We start from the raw sequence: 21589 nt of genomic DNA on the forward strand, positions 1-21589 counted from the left end.
TCCAAAGAGCTTCATGATCAAATAAGCCTTGGCAACTGCAACTGTGTCTTCCCATAGCAGCTGCTTTCGGGGTCTTACCTGTACCTCCCAGGCCCCATCACGCTAGTGTACTGGGCTAGATTTCCAACTGCCAGTATCTGCTTCTCTGCCAGTGGGCTTTCTGCTCACACCAGAGAAACAAGGGGAATTGCCAGACAGTTAACAACACCCCTCCCCACCCTGCAAGAGCAGCTCTCAACCAGTGACTGGCAAGTGTTCCACGAGGCTGGAATGACATTGAGGCACACATTCTTCACCATTGCCCGGAGCGCCCAGTGGGATTGAGCTCCAGTTACCCGCAGAGATAACTTGCTCATCCATAAAGGATGAATTATCAAACTCATCCTCTATGGCTGCTTTCTCTTCCCTGCCTCTCCTCTTCATTTCCCTCCCAAAGTTTCCTGAGATCACCTTCCAAATAAACGACATGCACTCAAATCCTTGAATCACAGCCTGTTTTCAGGGGGACCTCAAGCCAAGATAGCTGCTCTTGGAGATTCCTAAAACACCTTAAGGCATTAAAGGCTTTGAGAAATCTTGTAGTGAGGCTTCCTCAATCAGCTCAGGCTGCTATAACAGAATACCATAGACTGGGCAGCTTAAATGACAGATATTTATTTCTCATAGTTGTGCAGGCTGGGACGGTCGAGATCAGGATGCTAGCATGGTTGGGTGGGTTCGGGGCATGGCTCTCTTCCTGGTCTGCAGACGCTGTCTTCCTGTCATAGCCTCACGTGGCAGACAGCAGGGAGAATGGAGGTAAGCTTCCTCCGGTCTCTGTGTGAGGGCACTAATCCCATTATGAGGGCCCCACCCTCATGACCTAATTACCCCCCAAAGGCCCTCTCTCCAAATACCATTACATTGGGGATCAGAATTTCAACATCTGTTATTTTGGGGGGGGGGGCACAGACATTCAGTCCTCAGCATGAGAAGACCTATGTGATGTTAACATGGTGTCACCCAAGTTTGACCAGAGATTTTGTTTTCCACCAAGCACCTTGTAACCTCCCACGGAACATTATTTCATGGTACACACTGTGGGGGATCCTGATCTAACCTGCCTTGCAGTTTACACCTAAGTTACCTGGGGCCCCGAGAGGGACGTGCGTAGCTGGGCCCATTCTTGGCAGGGCAGGGCGTAGGACGCATGCCCCATCCACTCCTGATAAAGGTGTTTTCCAACTACCATCTGTGATCTCTGGAAAATGCTATTTACTCCACAAGAGCTAATGTAACGTGTGGAAATCCTGAGCAAGCTGCGGAGGGCTATACAAATATGCGGAATGATCCGTTCTGACAGTGGAGGCCTGGGGCAGCGAGCACGGGGCCCTGGGGGCCGGCTCTCGGATGGGTCTGCGTCCCCCGGGGGTGGGGGTGGCAGAAAGGGGACTGGAATTTTTTCAACCTGCCAAGTTTCCTGAGAGGAGACTCCCCCCTCCTCTCCCTCAACCCACCCCGCCTCGAACCGAGTGTTGATCTGAAATATCAGCCCCAGAGGAAAGTCAGAAAATGGCTCGGAGAGGGCCAGCATCCATCTTGGAAGGTACTTATCTCATTTTCATAGTCACCGGAGACAGCCGGGGAAGATAACCAGATGTTCAAGCGCCTCTTCCTTGCTCTTGCTCAGTAGTTCGCTCGTTCTATCTTTTTTTGTAAATTGAATTTAAAGGACCTGTTTCTTAGCAACAGCAGCAGTCAGTGGTTACGAAGTCCTACTTGGCCATTTCGATGCCCAGGGTTTCAGTAAGCAGATGGACCTCTCAGTACAGGCTGGGGACTGGGGACCGATCGCAGGGCCACAGTGAAGCCAGCAATCTGGGGCTCCCGTGGTGTCTGATGCTGGCTGGACTTCCCTGGGCTGGAGGGCTGAGTGTGGCCACTCCAGCTCTGTCCTGGGGAAGCCGTTGTCACAGATGGTGTGGTTTGTGACAAAAGCCCTACTTGGAATCTCAGGAAACTCAGGTCTAGCTCCAGCGACACTGTTGTGTTACCCTGGGCGAGTCATTGATGTTTTCTGAGCATCGGCTTCTGCACCTGCCAAGGTCGTAACACCCACTTTGACAAGCTGAGGGACAAAAGAGGTCAGGGCACGTGGAGATTCTTCAAAAGGCACCAGGAACGATGACAGTGTCGCGGTTAGAAATCTTTCTTTCTCTGGCCTGTAATCCTTCCTCCCTCTGCCCTGGAGAAAGCAAAACTAGATTCTGGGAGCTCTAGGGCATCTCACTCCCCACTTTAAGCCTGGGGGATGTCTATAGGCTTATGGACAAAAATTATGGGGATAGGGAGGAGTCCTACCTGGGGAAGGAGAGGAGAAAACCTCTCTGTACAGACCTGGGGTCACAGCCGTGAAGGTGCCTTGGAGCCACAGAAGGGCAGAACAGTGGGTGTGAAAGACCCTTTTATTCTACTTTCTCCTAATGCTTAAATCCTCAACTGCTGAGGTTGAAGACTGATAGCCCACAAGCCAGACATGGCCCTCACATTGTTTTATAATTTGTTGACTTAATTGCTAGAAGTTACAAATTAGAGAAGTTCATATAAAAGTCATGATTCCCAGCTCCTCTGAGTAATTAGAAGAAGCAATTTGCACATGATTCATCTAGCGCTGCTTGGATAGGACATGCATTGTCACATTCGTCATAGCCCCCACCACGCCCAGCTGCCCTCTAACTGGGCATTTCATACCCACCTGGTCCTCATAGGCACCTGAGTGTGAGATTCCTGGCAACCCCTTAGTCATCTGCAAAGTGAGGATGTTAATAAAATCTACCTGAAATAATTATTACTAAGGTGAAATAAAGTCATGCATGTTAAGTTCCTGGCACATGGCAGGGTTCAGCAATATTGGTTTCCACCCTCCTTTTAAAGCTTTCAAGACTTTGAGTCATTTGCTAGTTGGTTAATCACAGGCTCCTAGAATGGTTCTTTCTTGAGGACAATCTTTGTTTTAACATAAATTCCTTTTGCTATTCATTCATTCATTTAGGTACCCTGGTGCCAAGGTTTGGCCTCAAAAGATGCAAGTTCAAGGCTTGGCTTGGTTGATTATGATGTGGGTAATCTTGGCCAAACCTTTGACTTCCATGCTGCCCCAGTTTCATTCATTCATTCATTCATTCATTCATGCCTGCCTGCATGCACTGATTTATTGGTGTGCTAGGCATCATGGTACCAGGTGATGAGGCTTCAGTGATGCATAAGACACAGCCAAAAGAAAGTCTTGGTCCTGTTTCCTAGAAGCAGAGCCTGAGGCAGGGATTTGGGTGCATGTGATTTATTGAAGGAGTGCTTTTAGGAAAAGCCTTTAGTGAAAGGAGTAAATCAGGATAGGGAAGGAGAAAAAGTCAATGTGAAGTCTTGCCTAGGTCTGATCCATGAGGTGGTGATGTGGTCCTGAATCGAAACTCTCACTGTGAACCCCTCCTTGCCCCCAGGCAAGAGGAGTAACCTTTTTACTCTCATGTTAATCAGGCACTGCTGTGGACTGCACCCTCCAGGGAGGGCTGTGCAATGTAAACTCTGAGCAAAGCAACTCCCATCAACCAAGGAAAATCCTCTGGAGAAGGGGGCAGCTGGCACGTGCGCTGCTCAGGTCCTCCTGATGCTCACATTCAGTTCACTCCACCTGGTGGCAGCTTCCTTAGAACTCTGTGGTCACGATTCCTGTGGAAACTTACAAGAGGAGGGTAAGCAGCGTGAATAGAGTCCCTGTGGCTGTAGTTGGTCTCAAGGGCAACATTGACCATCATTATCTTCCTCCTCTTCTACCTGCTTTAGGTTTTTCTTATCCTTGGTCAGCACTTTTGCTGGGCTTTGCGGCTTGCCTGGTGGGGTGACCCGTCACTCACCTGTAAGGGGTCTGAGCATCTGGTTACTGTGCCCTAAGGGTTATGGTTGGTTATCTATAGATAACACTGGGCACGGGAGTTCCAAGGGATATCCCAGTGGGTCACTTGAACCCAAACACAGCTCTCTGTGCTTCCATTGTGTGGCAGCAGGGCCAACTACCCCCGACAATATGGCAATTCTTCAGGTGCCTACTGATTTGCTAACCCGGGAAGCAATGACAGCAGCTAGATCAACCTTGGTGAGAAGTCCACGCTGTTGGGTTCACGCATGACTCCGTCTCGGCCACCTCGGTTACTCTGTTGATGGGCTCCTTGAGCAAGACAACAGTGACCACGAACTGGGGTTGGCTAATGTTGCTTGGCTAAGTCATCGTGTCTCATCTGTCACAGTGGATGGTTCCTGGAGTGCGTGTGATACAAAGATCTTCACGCTTCATGTCCACTCTCACAGTCCATTCACAGGCCTCTACCCCTGACTTCCTTGTCCCCGATCTCCAGTCTTGCTCCTTGCAGGCTCTTGACTTACCAGCTATGCCGTGTGCTACGTCCCATCAGTCCCTGTATATCCACGCCTCAGGCCACTTCTCTCTGCACAGAAAGTGGATGACCAGGTGAGCAGGGGCACTGCCTGCAGCTCTGCTCGTTGGGAGAATTCTCCTCCCCACTGCCTTTCGGGGCCCCAAGTAGGGCTGTAGTACAGCAGTAGCCATTTTCAGCTTGTACCAACATCTGTGGACCAAATTTGGGCTTTTGCTCCCTCCATCAGCTGGTCGTGGGGAACGTCCATAGGACGATAGGTGTGAGCTGAGGGAGAGATACGGGTGCAAGTGTGTTTGGTGACAGGAAGTTTGGGCCACCTGTTTGTTCAGTTACTTCTGCCCTCGCACCTGTCTGGACCTGATCCTGGCTCTCCCGCTCCCGTCTTTGGATGGATTGCTGCGTCATCGCTCAGCAGTGGTGATAGTACCCTGCTCATGGTGGGCCGTTCTGGTCTTGTGGGCACTTGGTGTTCCATGAGCAAATCCTCGTCTCTACCAGGACCTCTACCAGCAGTGTGCTAGGAGCTGTGTTTGGAATGGCATGTAGCTCTCTGCTGTAGATGGCATGGTTTTGTTCTAGAACCCTGTGGGTCTACCTATGACTCTGCTGTTAGGACTTGCCAGAGATTCCACGTGATGTCCTTTTCTACATACATACCTCTGGTACCATGGGGTCTGTGGGTCCTATAGCCCATGTGGGAATGCTGCTTATAGCACAGCCTGACGGTTGGTTATCTGGTACTTTCTTAATATGGGCCTCACTTAAAACTTGCAGCCTCTTGCATCACCTGACAAATGGGTTGGAGCAGTATTCCCTCGAGTGAAATGTGCTACCTCCAAAGCCTTGTGCTTCTTTCTTAATGGTGGAAGGTGCAAAGTACATTAACTTGTTCTTTGTTTTGGGGGATGTCTCAGCATCCCCAAGACCTTGGCCTCCAAATGCCATGACCATGGCAGGCTGGCTCTCTGTAGGGATGCCCTCTTGCCCTCCTGAGTACTTGTATCTTCCTGTTATACTTGTTACTGCTTACTCGTAGCAGCCTGATTCACATGCTGTCATCTGCATAGCGGACCTGTGTGATGCTCTGTGGAATGTTCCAGCCTTTTTGGATATATTGTGACAGAATGAAGGAGAATTAATAGGGCCCTGAGGCAGAAAAATGAACGAATATTACTGTTTTGCAGGCTTCTTTCTGCTGGATTTGGAAAAGAAAGCATTTGCCAGATCAAGAGCTGGGTACCACTTACCTGCAACTATGTTAATTTGCTCTAGGTAGGAGACCACATCCAGCTCAGAAGCTGCAAATGGGTTCCTAACTGGTTAAGTTTGTAATAGTTCACTGTTAACCACCACAAAGGGCCAGGCCGGTGTACTAAATGGGACACATGATAGGAACCATCTCTCCTGCACTTTTTGTCTTCGAGGATGACACCAATCCCTGCCATTCCCCTAGGAAGCGATAATGTTTTTGGTTTATCATCTTGGTCCAGGGATGAGGACAGCTTTGGAGGCTTCTTCCACTTTCCCTTCTGTGCTACGAGAGCTCTTACTCTACTGGGCAAGGAATCATAGTGAGGTTCTGCTGACTGCTAAGTCTATATGTTCCAGTTATACATTCTGGGATGGAAATGATCACGTGGTGGGTCCACAGACCCAGAGCTTGCAGCTCCCGGGCCAGTACTCCAGTTTTTACCATATGCTTCTGATGTCATGGGGGAGTCCGGATGGGGTTTTGGGTCTCAGTGTATCAGCACCAGCTTAGATCCTGTATCTAACATCCCTCAGAAGGTCTGGATTTTCCATTTCCGTGTTGTAATTCCCCTTTCCCCTCAGTAAATGGCCACAGGTCCAACTGGAAGTGACTACTGTCCGTATTAATACCTACCATAATGTTGCAGGAGTCTTCCTCGTGGGGCCCAATCCTCTTTTTCAGCTGACGGGTTCCGGATCTGAGAACTGGCTTAGGTCTGGAGCTGGGCAAGGGACTGCGACTTTCCACTGGAGCTTCCAAGCTCGGTCTTCTGCTCACCCGCTCTCCATCGCTCGTGATTCTACATATTAAGAAATGCTCTTGTTGGATCCTGGGAACCTCTTGTTTTAGTAGCTATTTCCATAGGTTAGAGGTCAGCAAACCTTTTCTGTAAAAGGTCAGATTGTAAATATTTTAGGCTCCGCAGGTCATACGGTTAATTTTGCAATTATTCAACTCTGTCATTGTAGCCCCAAAGCAGCCATAGTTAGTATGTTAAAAAATGGGTGTGGCTGTGTTCAATAAAACTGTGGTCCCCAACCCCCAGGCTGTGGACTGGTACTGGTCTGTGGCCTGTTAGGAACCGGGCCGCACAGGAGGAGGTGAGCAGCAGCAGTCCAAGCTTCATCTGTGTTTACAGCCGCTCCCCATGGCTCACATCACCGCCTGAGCTCCGCCTCCCGTCAGATCAACAGCAGCATTAGATTCCCATAGGAGCGAGAACCTTACTGTAAACTGCGCATGTGAGGGATCTAGGTTGTGCGCTCCTTGTGAGAATTTGCCTGAAACGATCCCCCTACCCTTCGGTTGGTGGAAAAATTGTCTTCTATGAAACCAGTCCCGGGGAACAAAGAAGGTTGGGAACCACTACAATAAAAGTTTATTTGCAAAAACAAGTGGTGAGCAGGGTTGGGCCTGCGGGCCATAGTTTGCTGACCCCTGCCACAGATGCTGCACGTCGGGCCCCACCCTTGCTTCCTTTGCTGCCATGCCAACCTCGATGCGTGCATGGCAGTCACTCCCACTTTGCTTTTGAAAGGCCAGTGCTACCACCACGTCTCTGCTCTGTCAGAAGTTTGCCATCCCCGTGGGCACTAGGGAGCCCAGTTCCGTAGCAGCATCTCCAGCTCTGGCCCTGCCGACAGAGGACGCCGGTACTGAGCTTACCAGCAGTGTTGGTGTCCCCGCACCAGGGCGCTCCCTACCCACTTGGAAAGTGGAGTGGCCTCTGGGCCCTCCCAAGGGCTCACAGTCTGCTGGTGCTCTCATCTCAGTCTCCCGCGCATCCATTCGGCATCTCTCTTTTTTCTTGTAATAATTTATTGAGGTGACATTCGCACAACATAAAATTAACTATTTTAAAGTGAACAACTCAGTAGCATTTAGTACATTCACAGTGTTGTACAACCACCGCCTCTATACATAATTCCAAAACATTTTCTCAACTCCAACGTTAACCCCCTTACCCATTAAGCAGTTTCTCTCCCCACTCCAGCCCCTGGCAGCCACCAATCTGTTAAATCTCTCTGAATTTTTCTATTGTAGGTACTTTATGTAGATGTAATAAAAGACACGACTTTTTGTGTCTGGCTTGTTCTAGTTGGCACAATGTTTTCAAGGTCTATCCAACGTCATAGCGTATGTCGGCACTTCGTTCCTTTTTATGGGTGAATAATATTTCATTGTGGTTGTATACATCTATACCTGTATGTCTGTTTTTTCTTTTGTAGCTCATGCTTTTGTGTCATAGATAAGAATCCATTACCTAATTCAACGTGATAAAGATTTACCCTTGTGTTTTCTTTTATGGTTTTATAACCAGTTAAATGAATAAATTTCAATAACCCTTATATATTTTTTTACAATCCTCTCCCTTAACTAACTACTTGACCTTTTGACTTGTTTCCTAGAAATGTGGATTTTCTGCAAGACAAAGGAGGTGAGATTCAGAAGTCCCCTGGGCAAACTTGCCGGCCAAGTTTCACCACCTGCCACAACCCACCTCCCATGCACCTTGTTATTTAATAGTTACACCAGGACTTGCCCCCAGGCACGTGGCCCCTCCTTTAAAAGCCCAGGATCTCCATTAGTCAGAGAGATGAATTTGAGGCAGCTTCTCCTGTTCTCTGGATAAGATGTCTGTAGTATTAAAAAATTTCTTTCTTCCGTGGCAATCCTTGTTGTCTCAATAATTGGATCTTTGTGTGACAAAGAACTGGACCTTGATCAAAACCCCCTTGTGGTTTTGACAATTGTTTTATCCCTTTTATTTACCCCTTATATTAAGCTGTTGATCCATGTGAGTTAATTTTTGTATGTTGTGTGAAGTAGGGGTCCAACTTCATTCTTCTTTTTTTTTTTTTTTTGGTTTGTTTTTTTTTTTTGAGACAGAGTCTCACTCTGTTGCCCGGGCTAGAATGCTGTGGTGTCAGCCTAGCTCACAGCAACCTCCCAGAGTGCTAGGACAACTTCATTCTTCTGAACGTGGAGATCCAGTCATTCCAGCACTACTCGTTGAAGAGACTGTGCTTTCCCCATTGAATGGTCTTCGCACCCTTCTTGAAAATCAATAGGCTATGGATGTATGGGTTTATTTTTAGACTCTCAATTCTATTCCACTGGTCTCTATGTCTATCTTTATGACAGTTCCACACTGTTTTGATTCCTGTAGCTTTGTAGTAAGTTTTGAAATGGGGAAGTGTGAATCCCCCAACTTTGCTCTTCTTTTTAAAGATTGTTTTGACTACTTGGGTCCCTTGCAATTCCACAAGAATTTGAGGATTGACTTTTCCATTTCTGCAAAATTGGCCATTGGGGGGTTATGATAGGGATTGCACTGACTCTTCATCTCTTTTGATTCTATATATTAAGAACTCTTGTTGGCCGGGTGTGGTGGCTCACACCTATAATCCTAGCACTCTGGGAGGCTGAGGTGGGTGGATCATTTGAGCTCAGGAGTTCAAGACCAGCCTGAGCAAGAGCGAGACCCCGTCTCTACTAAAAATAGAAAGAAATTGTATGGACAACTAAAAATATATACAGAAAAAATTAGCCGGGCATGGTGGTGCATGCCTGTAGTCCCAGCTACTCAGGAGGCTGAGGCAGGAGGATCGCTTGAGCCCAGGAGTCTGAGGTTGCTGTGAGCTAGGCTGACACCATGGCACTCTAGCCCAGGCAAGACAGTGAGACCTGTCTCAAAAAAAAAAAAAAAAAGAAAGAAAAAAGAACTCTTGTTGGCTCCTGGGAACATCATGTTCTTATTAACCAATACCCAACATGAGGGGTCAGCAAACTTTCTGTAAAAAGCGAGAAGGCAAATACTTTAGATTTTCAGGGCCATGGATGTTACGCAGTAGTATAAGTGTCTTTGGATCCCTTCCCCACAGTCTGCTGCAGCAGCTTCCGAGAACCACCCAGCAGCGTATTAAAATCATCTCCTGGCAGCCAGGCACGGTGGCTCACACCTGCAATCCCAGCAACTGAGGAGGCCGAGGCGGGAGGATCACTTGAGCTCAGAAGTTCAAGGTTATGGAGAGCTATGACCGTGCCACTGCACTCCAGTCTTGGTGACAGAGTGAGACCCTGTCTCTAAAAGTAAATAATAAAATAAATTAAAAAAAGAAACATCTCCCGGAGTCCTTGCCACGGTGTTAAGTCCTGTGATGGGAGGAGCACCCCCAACTATTTCCTTATCCACATTTATATTCTGTTTCCCCCCTTGACTGGGCACCTTTAGCATCCGCTCCCCTACACGCTCTCCCGTTTCTGTTGTTCCACATTAGCGGGCTCTTGCAGCTCCTTTGCCATGTAATCCCTCCCTTTCTTAGCAGGTCACACTCTTGCCCAGTGAAACCATGCAGCAATTGGGTCCTGGTTATGGCTCCGCTGGCCAGGAAAGGAGGTGACGAGGGCCCACATTGTGCTCTAGGGCACTCGCCCCACTGAGGCTTCTGCACAAACTTAATCAAGGTAGGGGGTAGGGGAGGGAAGAAATGTATCTTCCAACAAGGAGTTGTGGGCATTTCTGCAGGCCCAGGGAGTTCCAGGGGAGTGGGGATTCCAGAGTTCTGGTGTGTCTGTTACACACACGTATCTCTAACCCAGATTTCCGGACGTGAACTTGGTGTATGAGAATCGCTGGGCTGAGAAGGCAACTTTCTCTGCAGTTCTGCTACTCCGACAATTATGTCCTGCATTTGGTCTCAGCTCTATCTGTCATCCAATTGCAGGAGACGAGGGTCTCTTTAAATGCTGTTGAAGAAGCTCTCTGCCACTCACGATTGCTTTCAATTGACAGCTTGTCATTTTCTCTCTTCAAAGCATCAGTGTCCAGCGACAGCTGCCCACTCTGATGGTCCTTGTCCTTACTCTTTCTCCCGAATCTCTCAAATATCAGAGATCCCGCATGAGTCTGTGCCTCCCTTTTCACCTATATCCTGTCCCAGCGGCCACCTGAGAGCCTTAGCAGTGGCACTGCGACCACACGCTCTGGGTGCCCTGCTCTCTGCCTGCCCCAGGCCTGTGCACGATCCGCTTTGGAATCCCACCCTCACGTCTGCTTCCCAGGACCACCCCTGGCACTATCGGCTTAGGTTGGGTTCTGTGGGCCCGAGAAGGTGTTCAGGTTCCTGTGATTCGTGGAGGGAGTGCTCTTCAGGAAGAACCCGCAGGCGAGGAAGTAAACTAGGATGGGGGTGGGGGAAGGCACAGGGCAAGAGAAAGTCTAGGCTTGGCCTGGTGCTTGGTGGCAAGACTGTGGAATACGAATCGCTGCAAAGTCATCTGCTCGTGAAGCAAGGGGGCTAGACTGTTGTACCCCTATTTGAGTCAGCCAGTGGCTGTGGGTGTCCCTAGGACGGGGGTGTAACCTCCCTGGCAAGGTGACTCCTGAAGAGTAATCTTCTGGAGCAGGGACAGCTGTGGATGCTGTGAACCACCCAGCACAGCAGCTGGGGGTGGGCGGCCCCAATGAGCACCTGGTGCAGAGAGAATGGCATGTTCCAGCGGGGCTGGGACATGCAGAGCGAGGCACCAGGTGGTGGTGGTCCTTGGTGGTTAGCAGTGGAGGTGGTGAGAAATGGTTGGTTTTGGGTATATTTTTTAAATAGTTTTATTGAAGTATAATTGACCTACGATAAGCTCCACATAAAATGTACAATTTGATAACTTTTAATATGTATATATAGATCCATGAGATCGTTACAACAATCAAGAGTGAACATTTCCATAAAGTTTCCTTGCACCGTTTGTAATCTTCCTTCCTGCTCATTTTCACTCTACCTTATCGACTCCCCCCATCCTTCTCTATTTCTTTTTTTTCTATTTGTTGTTTATTTTGAGCATCTGGGTGCAGATGGGAGGAGGCAGAAAAAGGCGTCCATCCCCCATCCTTCTCTAAGGCCCAGGCGATCACTGATCTCCTGTCTATCACGATAGGGTGGTCTGCTTTGTCTAGAATGTTGTACAGATGGACTCATACAGTGTGTACGCCTTTTTCTTCTCTCACTGCTTTCACACAGTGTAATTATTTTGTGATTCATTCACGTGGTTGCGTGGGCCAATAGTTCATTCCTTTTTATTACTGAGCAGGATTCCAGCACGTGGACATGCCACAGTTTATTTATCCATTCACCTGCTGATGGACATTGGGTTGTTTCCAGCTTTGAGCTATTACAAGGGACAGCTTCTTGTCGTGTTTACAAATCTTTGTATGGACATATGCTTTCTTTTCTCCTGGCTGAATAGCTGTGGACGGGATGGATCCCATGGAAGGTGTATGTTTAATCTGAGAGGAAACTGTCGAACTGTTTTCCGGAGTGACTCTACCATTTTACCTTCCCGCGAGCAGCGTGAGAGTTTTCATTCCCCGTATCCTCACCAACACTTGGTGTGGCTCATCTTTTAAATTTTCGCCATTCTAGTAAGTGTCCTGGGTGTGTTTTGAAGGTACAGGCTGCAGGATTTGTAATGGATTGGATCCAGGGTATGAGAGAGAGGGAGGAGTTATGTATTCCACAAACATTAATTGGGTGCCTTCCCCATCCTGGCGTTGTTCTAGAAGCCAGGGGAGAGTGAAAAATAAAACAGATACGACCCTTCCCCTCGTGGAGCTTGCAGTCCGCCTCTCTGTTTTGCCTGTTGGGGAAGACTGCGGTGGCGTGGGGCGCTGGTGGGGGACGGGATGAGGAGGTGACAGAGGGCAGGTGCAGTGGATGCAGGCGGTGAAGGGTGTGGGCTGAGGGTGAAGGCAGACTGAGTGGTGTCTGGTCTGGAAAGAAGCTATGACGTCCTGATTCTGCCGTTTCCTATTAGTGTGACCCCGGCCAAGTCACATCACTGCACTGAGCAGCCTCGGTGTCTTCATCTGCAAAGTGGGAAGAATGGACACTTCAGATGAACTGAGACCTGAGATGTCTTATGAGCACTCAGCCAAATCCAGACGCTTGGTAACCTCACTGAAGTCAGCGACGTTGTATTTATTCACCAGCTTTGCTCTTTAGAGAGGACCAGAGAGTCCCAAGTGTCCTCTGAAGGGTCCCAGGGACCACACAGTCCAGTGCCTAATTTCCACCCTCTTCTGCCAGCTCCCCAGGGGCAGACGCTCCCTGCGGGCCCCGGGCGGGCGCGGGGGGGTGTGAGGCCTGTTTGCAGCTTTATTTTCAGAGCCGCCGCTGGAAGATGGTTCAGGCTCCCGGCCTCCATGGGGAGCTGAAGTCAGGCTATATTTAGGAGGCACAGCTGCGTCCCACTATCCCTCCTGTGTCACTGGGATTGAGTCCTCGTGGTGTTTGGAGGGAACACATCATGTTTGCCTAAGCTGTGTTTTTTATCTGCGGGTGCCCCCAGGAGCAGCGGGCCCTCTGAGCCTGTGTTTCAAGCTCTCTGAGATGAGGGCGCAGGAGGGGCACAACCTGCCTCATCGTGACACCCACGGCTGGGACTGTGGCTCCCCTCAGTGCCCTGTGCGTAGCTATGGCAACCATGATGATGAGCCACACTTGTTCAGCGTTTCCTGTTTACCCGAAGCTTTTACAACCATGTCCCACTGCATCCTCCTGATGGGGCTGGAGTGTGGCATCATCATGGCGACCCCTATGTTCTGGATGAGGAAACTGACTCCAGGGAACGCAGAGCCTTGCCTAAGGCACTGTATGAGTGAGCTCAGAAACTCAGGCCTTGGGATTCCAAGGTCAGGGTTCTTTTGCTTAAGTTGTTATTGTTGTACTAATTGTGCAGTCTCATGGTCCCCCCTCCCCCCACCCCCCCACCCCCCGCCACCCTGCCCCACTACCTGCCTGTGCAAATCCTACTTCTCCTTTGAGGCCCCACAGTTGGCTCAAATACCACCTTCTCTGGAAGCCGTCTCTGATTCCTCTGGATGGCTGTGAACTCCTGGGTATTTCAAGTGCAACGCGGAGTGCCACGGGGGTGGAGTGTTGTTTAGCACAGCACTGATATCCACATCGTGCCTCCTCTGCTGGATCACAAGCAACTTCAGAGTGGAAATCGTGACTCATCCTTTGCATGTTCTTTATGTCACCTAGTCTAGACTGCACGAGCACACAGCAGGTGCTTAAGAAGTTCTGATTGAACTGAATTCCAACCAAATTCTGTACCTGGATGGTTCCCAGGGCCTGTGCAGGGTTTGAGATCAGGCAGATCCTTGAGCCAGGCTCTGCCATTTGCTAGTTGGATGACCTAGGCTTTCCTCATAACCAACTCTAGGCCTCAGTTTGCTCATCTGTAGCATGGGAATAATCATAGTCCCATCTTGTGAGGCTGTTGAAAGGATCCAAAGAGCTAACGCAAATAAAGACTGTGTGTATTATGCCCAGTGCATGGTCAATGCTAAAAAATTAGCCAAGGATATTCTTATTCTTTACTCAGCAATCTTGCCCAGTTCTCGGCAGGATGAAGATCAGTTGATGTGACATCAGCTGACACCACAAAGAATAAACAAATGGATCTTCATTAAGAGTATCCTGTGACAGTCTCTCATTTGCTGCTTCCTTCCCTTATCCGTTCAGAGTTCATGTGACCCACCTGGGAGCACAGAGCAGGGTGGGAGCTGCCTGTCTTCCCTGGCCAGTTCTTAAAGCTGTCCTTCGGCTGTAGAAGGGGGACTTCTCTGCTTTCTTGATGGACACGTTGGCCATGTTCCCGCTTTGCCACCAGAACTGCAGGCAGAGGACTGGGGACCAGGCAGAGGGGAGCGCCTTGGCGGTCTGTGAGGACGATCTGCCCCCGGGGGCTGCCGTCCACTGCCCGGGGATGGCCAGGTATGCTGGGGGCACTGGTCCTCCCACTGCACAGAGCCAGGGGGCTGGCAGGGATAGCAAGGGCCTGAGGCAGGGGTCTGGCTGGGGTGGCCCTTTGTAACAGGGTGACTTGGTTGGCTTAGAAGTAGTGAATGCCCAGGCTGACATGCAGCCAAGGACTAGCCTGTCAGTCCTACGACGGGGGGCGTTTGGGTTGGCTCTGGAGCGTGAGAAGGACTGGGTTGGCATTGTTCTGAGGTGGCATCCAGTGAGACTGTTTCTGCTATAGGAGAGGGCTTCACTGGCCCGTGGCAAGGGCTGGCGACATTGGCCCTGTGGATGGGGGCACTGACAGCCCAGGTAGCTTTCTTCTCCCAGAGGATGCTCTCACGGAGTTTAGTCTGGCTCTACTCTGCACAGATGGGGCAGTGACTTAGTTGGCTCTGTACAAGGGGGAGTGGGAGTGGGGAGGGTCCCTGGATAGTTCTGTGTCCTAGGATGGGGCAGGGGCAGGGGTGACCACATCACCGGGAGTTCATCTCTCCCCTGGAGCCATGTGAGCACTCTGGCCAGTGGGCTGTGAGTAGAAGCAGTGCGGGTCATTGCCAGGAGAAGCATGGAAGAGCTGGTGTGAAACCCTACACTTTCTCTCCTGCTTCAGTGACAGAGGAGGCCGAGGGTCTTAGGTGCAAGTGTCTTGTCAGCCAGGGCCCCTGAGTGACCGTGTGGAGCAGAGCCCTCCTCAGACTCAGGGTGGCTCTGGGAGCAAGAAATAAACCTTTGTCATATTAAGCCACAGCGATTTGGGGGTTGCTTCCACAGCAAAGCGAACACTCGATGCCTGCAAAAGTCGGTGTAATGATGTGGGAAGATACTGATGCTACACAGACTTCGTCGAATATTTTCGTTCAAGTTCCACGTATAGTGTGTTCTAGGGATGAATCCCTACACTGCACATCAGTTACCTTCCCGACCTTCCCGAAGTGCTCAACACACGGGGAAATCGAGGCTCAGAGAGGTTAAATAACAAGCTTAAGTTCGCATGGCTGGTTTGGCAGCATAGCCATACTCTATAATCTTTGTCTTAACAAGTGTTGTGTAAACGAATGCTTTCTCGTAAAAGGGAATTTCATTTGCCCGTTGGCTTTACTCAATCCGCTCAGCGATGCTTCATGGTCAGTTTGATCGTCCTTAAGTGAAGTTCACCCTGTAGTGGAGCAATTAATATCAGTAAACAGACACTCAGACGTGGTGGGAGAGCCTGCTCTCTGAAAGGGGTACAGGGAGGAATCCCTAAGTGAAACAAGAACTTTGTAAGAAGGCGAATAATGGCTTTCCTTTTAATGTCTTTTGCAAACTAGAATTTTTGTATGTTGCAGATTTAAAAAAATAGCGATATCACATATATTTGTGTGATCATATGTACTTAGGTGTATCTCAGTGTGCCCTGTGGGTATGTGTGTACCAACCATCTGGATTTACAGACGATACGTTCTCCATCAACACATATCCAATTCACTGAGCTTTTGATAATGTTCAATCCTTTTATGAGAAGGAAGAAAATAAGGAAAAGAAGAAATCTATTTTTTAAAACAAAAAAATTTTTAGTATTTGGGAAGTCATCAATTTTGATGGAGCCCAGACTTCTAGACCTCCAGGTTGTATTGATTCATTCACTTAATGAGCAATTATTGGGCACCTACTGTGTCCCCGGCCCTGGGGCTTCAGGGGCAAGGCATTAATGACTATCTCAAGGCGCCAGGGAGTTCTTAGGGGAGACAGGACAAGAACCCACAACCCTGTGACCCAGAGAGACAGTGGTAAATGCTCTGTTTGAGGATGCCCCCAGAGGGCTAAGAAAATTCAGGAGGGGAAATTTTCCCACTTAAGGCTGGGAGTGAGAGACAGCCTCGTGGAGGAGGCTGCATTTGCGTTGACTCAGGACAGGAAGGATGGGGAGGATTTTGATGGAGACTTTGTGCGGGGGCTTTTCTTAACAGACAATAGCTCAGGCATGAAGGTAGGGGTGAAATTAAACTAATACACTTTGACAAAGAGGTTGAAATAAAAAAGTGAGTGCAGGTTGACTTCTAATTAACTGGAAAATGCCAGTCACGAGAACCACTTATTGAAGGTTGTTCCGTTAATTAAGATTTTCCTGTGTGTGTGTGTGGCCTGTGAGTCACATTGTCACAGATACACGCACACACCTCTTCAGCCCCGCACCCCCCTGAGGACTCTCCCTTTGCACGCAGTGGGCGCGTGTCCTCTGTGGCGGGGAGGGGCGCCGCCCGGCAGCCTGGAAGACACATTCTCGGCACGCCACGCTGCGGCCCCACGGAGGCCCCGTTCCAAGAGGATTGGAAATGTAATCACAACAGTTTTTATTAGCAAAAGAACAGCAGGATCCCTTCTGCTGTCCATATGGACAGATCCCGATGGGTATTCATGAAACAGTTTGCTACGGGAACAGCCATGCTTAAAACTCCTCGTCCAATTACCTTTGAACTTGCCTTTTTTGCTGCAGTGGCTGCTGCTGTTGCTGCATGTGCGTGAAACATCACACGCTCGATTCTCCTCGGAGAGAGGGGTCTGCCTTGCCCTGTTTGGGGTTTTCCTTTCCGTGGAGGCTGGGCAATGGTGGGCCCGAGAAGTCACAGGAGCCTGGGGCCTGGTCACCCACCATGGGTGTCGGGGTGGTCCACACAGTCTCATCTGTCCTGTTAAACTGTCCGGTTAATTGGAGCCAACAATAGCTTTTGGAGCAAACCCTCAGGTCTCTTGGGTCTTAGGATAAGAGGTGATTCTGCAAGGACACTTCGGGAGAGCGTAAAGAACTTGCTGATTCAAGTGTTGTTTCCTGGCTGTGTGTCTGAATGCTGCCCGGGTAGAGGGCAATGGGTACAGTGACCATGCAGCCTAGGTGCCTGGGGACATTTCTAAATCCAAATACCCCTTTTCATTCTTTTCATTGTCCCTAGTGGTCCATAGTGGTGCATATCAAATTATATGCTTGGATTCTAGGAAAGAAGATACAGTTTTTGTGTATGGAGGACAAGAGTGTATAAATCTGAAATAGGATCACTGCTAGAGCAGGAAGAAGCCTGTGTCTTCTTGCAGGCTGTATGTGCCAGACCTTGAAAAATGACTGGCTGGAAGAGGACAGAGAAGGAGGATCAAGCAGCTTGAAGCTGGTGTGTCTCTGAGTTTGCGGAAATCAATACCAGGAGTGTCCAACAAAGCAAACACAATTCGATCGGTTGATGCCTTGAGAACCGAGCAGGTCGGAGGGAAGTCAGAGTGGACATCTGTTGTTCTGCCTGCTGCGCTGACCAGCTTCTGGCAATGATGTTCTTGCTTTGCTTTGGGATCTGTCGGACCATGGGCTGGACTGGGCCAGCTTCCAGCCCCTGCCTCCAGGAAAGGACTTGGAGCCCAGGCCTGGCCCAATAGTCTCATGGATTGGTTCCGGAATGGGCCTACTTGGGACAATAGGAGTCTGACTTGGGATTTCTGCTGGAACTCTCTTCAAGAGAGGCTTCTAAGCAGAGGAAATGTAAGTCTGGAGTTGTGGGTGGCCCTGTAGGTGTCACCTGGGAAGAACTTGCTGAGCATGAATTACATCCTGACCCGACTGTGCCCAAAGCCGCTCCGTGTCTAGCCACTTAATACCAGGACCAACAGCTCCTCTTTTGTGCTTAAGCCTGTTTGAGAAGCTTCCAGGGGCTACTATTCTGCCGGATGACCCTCTTCCCAAAGGAAATGGCCTTCCTAGGTCTTCCTCTGTGTTTTCAAATCCATCACCTAAGGCCTCTCCTTTCTTGTCAGGAGGTGGCTCCCTGAGCTGGCTAGGGGAGAGTCAGGCGTCTTCCCTGGGTGTGGTATCACATATGGCTATGTCAGATGGTCCTGGGTACAGTCCTGGCTCATCGTAGTGGCTCATTAAATCATGTTAATAACCCGACTGCATACATTTATGAGGCTTCTCCCTTTCCCATCCCCCCTGGGGTTTAGTCCAGAGTGTGGGCTTTGGAATCAGACAGACCCAGAGTTTTGATCTGGTGCTGCTATTTCTAGCAACGACTTGGGAAAGTTATTCAACCTCTACAGGCCTCAATTCATCTGGAAAATGGGTATAAAAATGCCCGTCCCTTACTGGATGTTTTGATGACAGAGTGAGAAAACTCATGCAAAACGAAGCTTAGCTCAGCATGTTCTATGTGGGAGATGTTATTATTTTCTAGAAACCCCTCAAAACAAGCCTTTAAAGCTACTAAGCCAATACCCAACAATTGTTATTCCATTAGCTTTCCTGGTGTTCATGCCCTCTTCCCTCTCCTCCTAACTTCCCCCACCCAGTATCCACTGAGGGCTGGGCTATTTTCTGTTCTGGAGTCCACAGTTACCCAGATGTAGAAGGTACAGATACAGTCTGGAAGATCCCTAGGGGCAGGAGCCACACCCAACGGCCAGGAAAGAACAGAGCTGGAGAGAACATGTTCTGATAGAGGAACAAGAGGCCATGCTCAGATGCCCAGAGGAAGGGGACACCTTTGACCCCAAGATGCTTTGTTTGAAGGACAAAACCACTGTCGCTCCATCTTGGAGACGAGGCAGTCACTCCGATTCAATTCTGTCTTCCTGAATGTCTGCTTTGTTCAGAATCACGGTATCCACTCAAGCTCAGATTTTCCCTCTTGTTTTCTTATCCGAGCAGAAAGAGGGAGGACGCAGCAGCACGGAAATCGTAGAAATTGGCAAGCTGATTCTAGAATTCATATGGAAATGAAAAGGACCTAGAATAGCCAAAGCAGTTTTGAAAAAGAACAAAGTTGGAGGACTAACACTGCCTGATTTTAAAGTTTATTATAAAACTACAGTAATCACACCAGTGTAGACCGGCATCAAGATAGACAAATAGGTCAATGGAATGGAACGGGGAGTCTAAAAATAGACCCACACATATAGACACATATAGACAACCCACACATATAGACAACTGATTTTTGACAAAGGTGCAAAGACAACTCAGTGGAGAAGGGATAGTCTTTTTTTTTTTTTTTTTTAACAAATGATGATGGGACAATAGGATATCCATATGTAAAAATTTAACTTTGATCCATCACTTGCACCATACACAAAAGTTAGATAAAAATTGGGACAAATCTAAATGTAAAACCCAAAATGATAACAGGAGAAAATTTTTGTGACCTTGGTTTAGGTAGAGTTCTTAAATGTGACACCAAGAGCAAGCATAATCCATAAAAGAAAAAATTAACATATTGGATTTCATCCAAGTCAAAAACTGCTCTTTGAAATATACTGTCAAGTGAATTAAAAAGGCAAGCCACAGACTGGGAGAAAATACATACAGATTGTGTCTCTGATGAAGGACTTGTATCCATAATATATTACATATAAGGAGATTTCAATAATAATAAGACAAACAACCCAATTAAAAACAAGCAAAAAATGTGAATGGACATTTCACTAGAGAAGATATGCAAATAAGAAGCACATGAAAAAATACTCAACATCGTTAACCATTAGGGAAATGCAAACCAGAGTGAGATATCACTATGCATCCTATCAGAGTGGCTAAAATTAAAAAGACTGACCGTACCGGGTGTCGGTGAGGATATGGGGAATTGAAACTCTCATACGCTGCAGTTGGGAAGCAAAATGCTGCAGCACTTTGGAAAACAGCGTAACAGTTTTGTATCAAGTTCAATGTGCACCTGCCGTATGATCCAGCCAGTCCGCAGTGAGCTGTTCACCCAAGAGAAAAGAAAGCGTGTGTCCATTGCAAAGCCTTACACAGGAATGCTCATAGCAGCTTTACTTGCAATTGCTAAAAACTGGAAACATCTTGAATGTCCATCAGCAGGTGAAAGGATAAACTGCAGTGTGTCCATATGTGTGAATACTGCTCAGTAATAAAAAGGGATGAGCTAATGTTAAATGCAACAATAGAAACTAATATCAAAATAATGACACTGAGTGAAAGAAGCCAGAAAAAAAGGAGAAATACTGTAGGATTCCATTTATATAAATTCTAGAAAATGTGAACTCATCCATGGTGACAGAGAGCAGATCAGTGTTTGTCTGGGGAGAAGGGCAGGGGGCCGTCAGTGAGTGGCAGGAGGAAGCTTCTGGGGGTGATGGATACGTTCATCATCTTAATTGGGATGGTTTCATGGGTGTCTATATATGTCAAAACTTATCAAAGTGTGCACTTTAATTATGGGTAGGTTATTATATGTCAATTACATCTTAAGTATGCTGTTAAAAAAGAGAGGCTAAGGCTCTCCCAACAGCACCTGTATCAGACCAGGTAGCCCAGGAAAGCACTGTCTTGTGCAGGGGAAGAGGGAGAGAGGGGACAGGCTACTGGCTCCAGTGACCCCTATTGTGTACTTACCTGCCTTTGCTCCGCTGTCCCCTCTGTCAGGGCATGCCCTCTCTGTCCTCCTCAGCTTTTTAGATTCTACTTGTCCTACAAGATCTAGGGGAGAAATTTCCTCCTCCGTGAAGCCTTCCAGGACCACACCAGACTTGTATTTTCTTCACCTTATAAACTTGTACGGTATTTATATTGTATATTACTTTTCAGGGCATCCACTGCGTGTCTTGCTGAATAGGAAACAAATAAGTGACAGGTTCAGTCAGCATCAGTAACTGCTCTCTCAGGCACTCCTGAGGCTGCCGCCAGTGTCCTCGTGTCCCGGCTGTTGGATGAGCAGGCGGCGTGCATGCACACGCTAGAATCTTTTCAGCTGGCAGCAGCTCCCCCTACCAGAGGGCAAGACCCACGAAAGCCCCCTCTCTCCCCGGTACCCGGTCAATTACAACATGCTCTTGGCTCTTCAAATCTTGAATCCAGCTACTGTCTTCTTCTCTGTGGCCACAACCCTAGTCCCAGCTGCCATCATTTTTGCTGGGACCACTGCAGTAGCCTTGTCACTGGTTTCTCTACTTCTAATTCCTCCCACCACCCCCAATGGGTTTATTCTTAACCCAGCACTCGGAGGGATCCTTCTAAGAGTCCATCAGCAAATGCCACTTCCCTGCTCATAACTTATCGAAGTTCTCCCAAGTGCTCTCAGATGAAAACCAGCACCCCTGGCCATGGCTGTACGGCTGACTCG

This window comes from Eulemur rufifrons, chromosome 28, assembly GCF_041146395.1.
Source record: "Eulemur rufifrons isolate Redbay chromosome 28, OSU_ERuf_1, whole genome shotgun sequence".
NCBI lineage: Eukaryota > Metazoa > Chordata > Mammalia > Primates > Lemuridae > Eulemur > Eulemur rufifrons.